Below are 7,243 nucleotides of genomic sequence, written 5' to 3' on the forward strand. Positions count from 1 at the left end.
CTTTTGTTCACAATGCTTACTAATGCCTGATTATCTATTCTCAACAGAATCTTTTTATTTCTAAATGAACGACCCCATATCATGAACGACAGCACGATGGGAATAAGCTCCAAACATGTTATATCCAATAAAATGCTAGTATCAGCCCAACTACTTGGCCACTGGTATTGTACCCAGTGACCTTGAAAATAAGCTCCACAACCTAATAAAACATTACCTGCACTATCAGTGAATAATTCCAGACTTTCATTAGTCGACCAAAATCTATCAGGAAAATAACACTGACCATTGAATTGATCTAGAAAATTTAGCCAAACTCTAGCATCTGCTTTGACCTCTGAATTCAATCTGACAGTATAATAAGGCTTTCCATTCTTAACTGAAGCTATCAAATCGTAAAAACGACGAATAAAAGCACGGGCTGATATAATAGCCCTTGAACAAAATGCCATTAAACCAGTAATTGATTCAAGTTCCTTCAGTGCCATTTTCTTTTTCGACAAGACCTGATCAAGCATAAATTTAAGTTTATCCAGTTTTTCAGGGGGGATTCTAACCAACATAAGTACTGTGTCAATTTCAAGGCCTAAAAATGTGATACATGTGGTAGGACCTACTGTTTTATTCTCTGCTAGTGGAACACCTAGCTGCCTACATACTTCATTAAAAGTGTCCATCAAAATGGTACAATTATCCGTTGAACTTTCACCAGCAAAGAAAAAGTCATCCAAATAGTGGTCTAAAGTCTCAATGCCAGCTTTCAATGCAACTGTTTTATGCAAAAAAGTGGCAAATTTTTCAAAAAGGGCACATGATATAGAACAGCCTTCAGGCAGACATTTATTAATATAATATTTCCCATCAAAGAAAATTCCCAGAAGGTCAAAATCAGCTGGGTGAACCAATAAAATTCTAAAGGCCTGACTAATGTCCATTTTTGCGCAAAGCACGTTATTTCCTAATTCAGAGATCATCCCAACCACTTTATCAAAAGAAGAATACTTTACTTTACAAATTTCTGGATCAATGAAATCATTCACACTCCAGTTTAGAGGATATGACAAGTGAGTTATAAGACGCCATCCACCGTCATTTTTTGAAACTACCCCAATAGGAGATATTCTTAAAGTTGAAATTGGTATTTTTGAAAAGGGGCCCAACATTCTACCAAGATGCACTTCTTTTTGTAATTTTAAATTCGTTTCAGTTTTGTGAACTTCTGCCGAAATGAGATTGCTTGCAAAACTCGAGATCCTTGGACCAGTATAGTTTAATCTAAACCCCTCTATAAATCCCAATAATAACATTGCTGCATCAGTTTTGTTTTCATAATTTGACAGTAATTCTCTTAAAGATTTAATTTTGACTGGGGTTTTGCCTTTGTCCCATAAATGCTCCAGGAGAACGGAATCTTGTGTTATTTTGCATTTGCCTAGGTGCAAAGGGTTGAAAATTAGATGCTGTTTTTTGTGGTGCTTGAGGCCGGGCTGATCTGAATCTCTGAACAATCCCAGGTGCTGAGGATTATTAGAGTTAGTCACTTTGCTATTAGTGCAATATATAACCGGATGTACCCCACTGCACTTTAAACAAGCATGTTTGTATGTGCAATATTGTTGGGTGCACGTCCCATTATAATTATATGCATAGCATTTAAGAAAATTGTTTGTTGGTTTTTGTGCAATATTGAACTCTGGCCCATTAATTGGACCTGCTGGTTGCATATACAATAACCATAGCTCAGTGTCTATGACAGACCAGGATCCAGCAGGCTCCTGTGATCTACGTAGTCTAAACTGTTCATCATACAATTTCCATCCTAAACCTGCATAGCGTTTAGCCCCTAACCTGACAGTTTGCATATACTTCAACAGTTCTTGGAACTGAGATGTATGTATAGTACAATAAATACTGATATATATTAAAAAGGCATCCGTCCATATACCTATTGTGTTAATTCTTGTATCCTGTTGCTTAGGTTGTAATATAATCTGTCCCTGATTAAATGTAAGTGTTTGATTCACTCGTGTTATGTTTTGTGAATTATTTAACAAACTGCCCATATCTACATATTCCCCATTTATTACTTTTTGTTTGACATTTTGCGATACGTTTCGCGCTATGTCATCTGACGCCTTAACCGTTTCAATGGGTAAGGCATAACCTGTGTTAATTAGGGGTTGGTGTAATGTTGTATTACCTGGAGCAGGGTAAATTGTTTCTGCTGGCAGTGTTGCTGGGATCATTATTGGACTGTGTGGTAGTACATTAGTTGTCACTGTGTTTGAGCCGAGCTGTACAGGTGGTGTTCCACTTGTTCTAGGTAAATTCCTAGGTAATCTATCTGCAATATTAGCAGTCGCCTCTTCCTGTTGCTGTTTCGACTTCTTTGCAGCAGCCGCTGCGCCTCCATTATTTGCCCTGCTTGTCGGCACCCTTTTTCTGCCGGACCTCCTATACATGATCTGAAACTTAAAGTGTATGTGTTATCTTCATTCAAATAAATACATGTGCTTTACCTTATATATATATATAAAATATTAAAAGTGAATATCCAAAAACATACGTATTTCACAAATCTCTCTCCGATTATATGCCTATAGTTTGCTCTTTCGTGTTATTCTCAGGATATATAAACTAAGAATCAATTACTACTTACTAAAATGATTGTTTTGCCATTTGTGCAAATCCGAAACATACGAGTTTATCAAAGCCGGTTCCGGTTTTTATGCCCACCGTTAACCGGAAGTTTGTCATTACAAGTTTGTCAATAAATAGAGTCGAAACACTCAACTTTTTGCTAATTTTTGTCCTGTATTTAGATGAACTAAGTTATCGACTGCATCAATTTATATGCTGACAATAAGCTATTTCAAAATTTCATTGTGAAAATATTTGGTTGATTTGAAAACCCTTTATATCACTAAAGTACGGCAATAACAGTTATAAATTCCTTCACATTTTCAAATTGCATAAAAATATAATGTCTAACACAATCTTGGTTTGATTTATGTTTAGCTGTGACCGTTTACTTAAATTCGACATTCATTTGCACATTAAATTTTTGTATGTTTTTAAATGTCGTTTTTAACTAAAATTTCAAGACATCGGGATTAAATCGATATCAATCCGTCTTTATCGTATATCAAAATAAACTTATAGCCCTTTATCAAACCTATTTCAGGTGTTATTTCAACTTTTTTAAGAAGATTATTTTCTCGTCCAATTTTCGTCTGCTGCAATCTTGCCGACGTATTTCGAAAAGACCAAAGCGAGGTTGCGATCAAACTAATCAACACAAATGTTAAATACCCAACAGTGAACCACCACCTGCCCAAATTAAAATCTTCGAGTTTGTACCCAATGGATAACGGGCTTTAAAATTGTAGATTTTAAATCCTTTTGGCTTCATCTTTGAATCCAAAAAATCCTGAATTTATTGTTTCTGTGAAGTTTGGTTAAAGTAAGGTCCTCATATGATTATGCACGATCCTTCATTTAAATTGTTCGGCGATTTTTATTTCATAGGAAATTAGAGAAAAGGTCAGGCACGTGTAACCTGTCCCCAAAAGTAGGATTGTGTTTTCGATATGATTTTTTTAGAAAAAAATGTGCATTAGATACAACAGAAAAAAGGGGTGATCCCCCCCCCCCCCCCCCAACCCTGGTGTCTTATTCCCAGTCCAGGCATATCAGTATATTCATATATCTCCGTTGTAGTATAACTGAAAATAATGCATCCAAGCAAGTTTGATATAGTACTTTTTTCCGAATGCGTCCATAAGGTAAATGGGGGTAATTCATCAATTTCACTTTGATTTCAGGCTTATTCCTCACAGTTAACATGTATACGCTATTGTTCTGGAATCACTCCTATAGACATTTGTTTAAAGCAATCACATTCTCTCTGGTTTTCTCTATGACATCTCTAAATATAAATCACGATCTCCAATTCTCAAAAGTCCATTGCAGAAGCGCGTGTGTTATCCGACACCTCGTGTGTTATCCGACACCTCATCCGGGACACTTTCCGCGTCACATGACACTTTTATTGATATCGAAGGTTTGCGCATCTGCAGACGGATGGCCGGACGAATAGAGATTTTTAACTATTCGTCCGGCTAGCCGGACGAATAGACACTCCTATTAATAAAAGAATCAAAAGAACAAAAAAACTATATAGGCCACAGACCACAATTAATTCCTCTATCAGTTCTTTATAACCTTTTGCATCATTAAAAAAATTGCACCATGCACTTTTGTCCAATTTTTTGTGTGTGTAATGTATTGTCCTAGTCCAAATATATATCCAAAATTCAGAAAGATTGAAGCAATCACTTTTACAAATTTAGCCAATACACATCCATACCCCTATTGACAAGTCAAGAGATGTTCCGAAAACTGTAAATATCACCTTTTTGCACTTGACCTAATCACTCATTCCATATCAAAATCAGTTAAAATACAACCTCCAAAAATTTATTTGACCTCTCTTCTTTCATTTCCACCCAAAAAGATTTAAGGAATGAGTGAGGAAAGGAAAGAAAAAAAATTAAGGAAAAATACACTCTAATTAAAAGGAACTATATTCGTACAACGAAAAGCGGGGTCATTAATTGTGGTCTTGGGCCTATTGGTCACCGTGCTTTTTTTTTCGAGATATTAGCCATTGAAATTTTGGCCGGAAAATGTTCTCTCTTGACTTTTCATAGCTTTATCATTGATAAGTTTAAGTCTTCAAAAACTATTAAAAAGTAATTAAAATTTTATAACACTTTAACAGACAGCTTATCATTATACATGTAAAAGAATTATAAAAAGAAAAATGTCGTAATTTCAAATAAGTAGTTGTCGAATTTGTTATTCGAGAAATCTTAAATTTATGTAAAAATTCTACGATTTTCTTACAGAAAATTTTATAAATCCGCACAAACGAAGTAACTTTTTCACAGATAAATGTTGATTAATAAAAATTTATTCGGGGTTTAAAAAAGATATTTTGACAGGTTAGTGATGAACTACAAAAGCAGATAGACAGATTTGAAGAATTAATGGGATATAAACCACAACATGTTGATGGCCATCAGCATGTGCATGTGCTTCCAGGTACCTCAGTCTTTTACGTCACGTCTGTCAATCAAAGATGTATTATGATAAACAATTTTGATCGTACTTGGAATTACACAAACGATTACGTATTCTACACATGTACATGTAATTAAGCGACCATGTAAATATCAGTGGAATATGCCCTCTTTTTAAGATGCTATATTACTACACCAAATAAGAAGGAATAAAAGGAAAACTGAAATCATTGCGTTTATCATATAATTTGTTTTATGCTAATTTAGAGTAAAGAAAAAGATGAGAAAAACATAAATTATTCAGACCATCTAGAGGTATATGAAAAAAAAACACGATAAACGCCAAAAATACTCTAGTCTGTTGAGACCAACAAACTCTTGATTTTAAGAATATTTAAACAGATTTTTAAAAGTATTTTTCCTTATTTATGATAATGTAGAACATGTAGAACTACTCGATCTTTTCACTTATACACGTATATATGTCTCTGTTGAAACGTTGGTCCATTAAGGTGGTACCTAACACTACAGGGAGATAACTCTGTAAAGTTTGTCAAACTGCTATATAAGGGACGGTGCATTATTTATCAAGCAGGGGGGACCGGTGCAAATGGTAAGGGGACATGTACTTTTTTCAACGTGCAAAGTAGTGGGACCTGATGATTTTTCATTATCTTAATGCATGGGACATACACTTTTTTCAAATGCTTAAGTAGTAAACATTTTATTTTAATTAGCCCAAAAATACACACAAGAAACATTCAAACACTTAACAGAAACAGAATATGATAAACAATTTTAGTTTTGACTGGTGTAAATCAGCCCATCTAACTAAATTAAATATTGATCTTACAAAATTCAAGCTTATTAGGTAGTTTGATTTATTGCTGTGAAATGAAAGAATTTAATTTTACAATAGGTAAAAATAAAAATTATTATATAAATCAAGGACGTATAACTAATATACGTCCTTGTATAAATTCAGATAGGCATCTTTAATTATTTTAATAACTTTTTCAAATCAACTTGGATTTTTATCAAACTATGCAGCTATCATAGATATATATTAAGCTTACTGAATCCCAGGTTATTTTGTTTTTTGTTGTATTGCTGTCAAATTCAAGAATTAAATTAATATAGGTAAAAAAAAGCTAGAATTTGCATTTCGAACAAAATAGAGATAGTACACTTTAATTATTTTAATAACTTTTTCAAATCAACTTGGATTTTCATCAAACTATGCAGCTATCTTGGATATATATTAAGCTTACTGAATCCCATGTCATTTAGTTTTTTGTTGTATTGCTGTAAAATTTAAGAATTACAGTAATCTTGGTAAAAAAAGCTAGGATTTGCAATTCAGACAAAATAGAGATAGTATACTTTAATTTTTTTAATAACTTTTTCAAAACAACTTGGATTTTCATCAAACTATGCAGCTATCTTAGATATATATTAAGCTTACTGAATCCCATGTCATTTAGTTTTTTGTTGTATTGCTGTAAAATTTAAGGTCGAGAATGTTAAAATGATTGTCAAAAACATTGATATCACAATAAATATTGTTGCTTTACGTTATTTAAGGTACAGATTGTGTTTTTATTCACTCAATATATTCATGATATTCATGGGACACATACTTTTTTAATGAATAGAGGTCATGGGACATAACTTTTTTTCCTATCACATCAGCATGGGACAATACTTTTTTCCAAACAGGTTTTGCGATTTGCACCGGTCCCCCCTGCTTGATAAATATTGCACCGTCCCTAACCAGTGTCATTTTTCTGATAAAACAGTTGGTTCAAAATTTTTAAAATTTTTTACATTTTTGTCAAAGGGTCAAAGTAAATACTTTGTCAAAATTTCAAGAAAATTAAAGGAGCCAAATTAATTTTAGTTAAAGTCGTGGGTACCACCTTAAGTTGCTTGTCTGACAATCTATAAATTCTATAATACGTCATTTATTAGGCTATTTTTCATTCTAGGTATATGTGACATATTTGCACATGTTCTTTCACAGAATGGAATCAGAAGTACAAGATGTCCTTATGAAGATCTTAATCCTGACACTAATTATGCTTGGTTCGAAGGAGATACCAAAAAAATGGCGACTTTTATGGATGAAGTTGTGACGCAGTCTCAACAGGCAAAACCTA

At 33.5% G+C, this 7,243-nt stretch overlaps 1 long non-coding RNA gene across 1 annotated transcript; it reads right to left on the reverse strand.

Annotated features, from left to right (window-relative positions):
* Positions 1-950: 950 nt before the first annotated feature.
* On the reverse strand, positions 951-3,399 carry LOC143060212 (uncharacterized). The gene is made up of 2 exons (XR_012973937.1): positions 3,176-3,399; positions 951-2,471 (listed from the first exon to the last, which is right to left on the reverse strand). It is a non-coding gene; the product is annotated as an uncharacterized LOC143060212 (long non-coding RNA).
* Positions 3,400-7,243: the final 3,844 nt, after the last annotated feature.

The sequence above is a fragment of the Mytilus galloprovincialis genome, unplaced genomic scaffold (assembly GCF_965363235.1).
Source record: "Mytilus galloprovincialis unplaced genomic scaffold, xbMytGall1.hap1.1 HAP1_SCAFFOLD_90, whole genome shotgun sequence".
NCBI classification, from domain to species: Eukaryota; Metazoa; Mollusca; class Bivalvia; order Mytilida; family Mytilidae; genus Mytilus; species Mytilus galloprovincialis.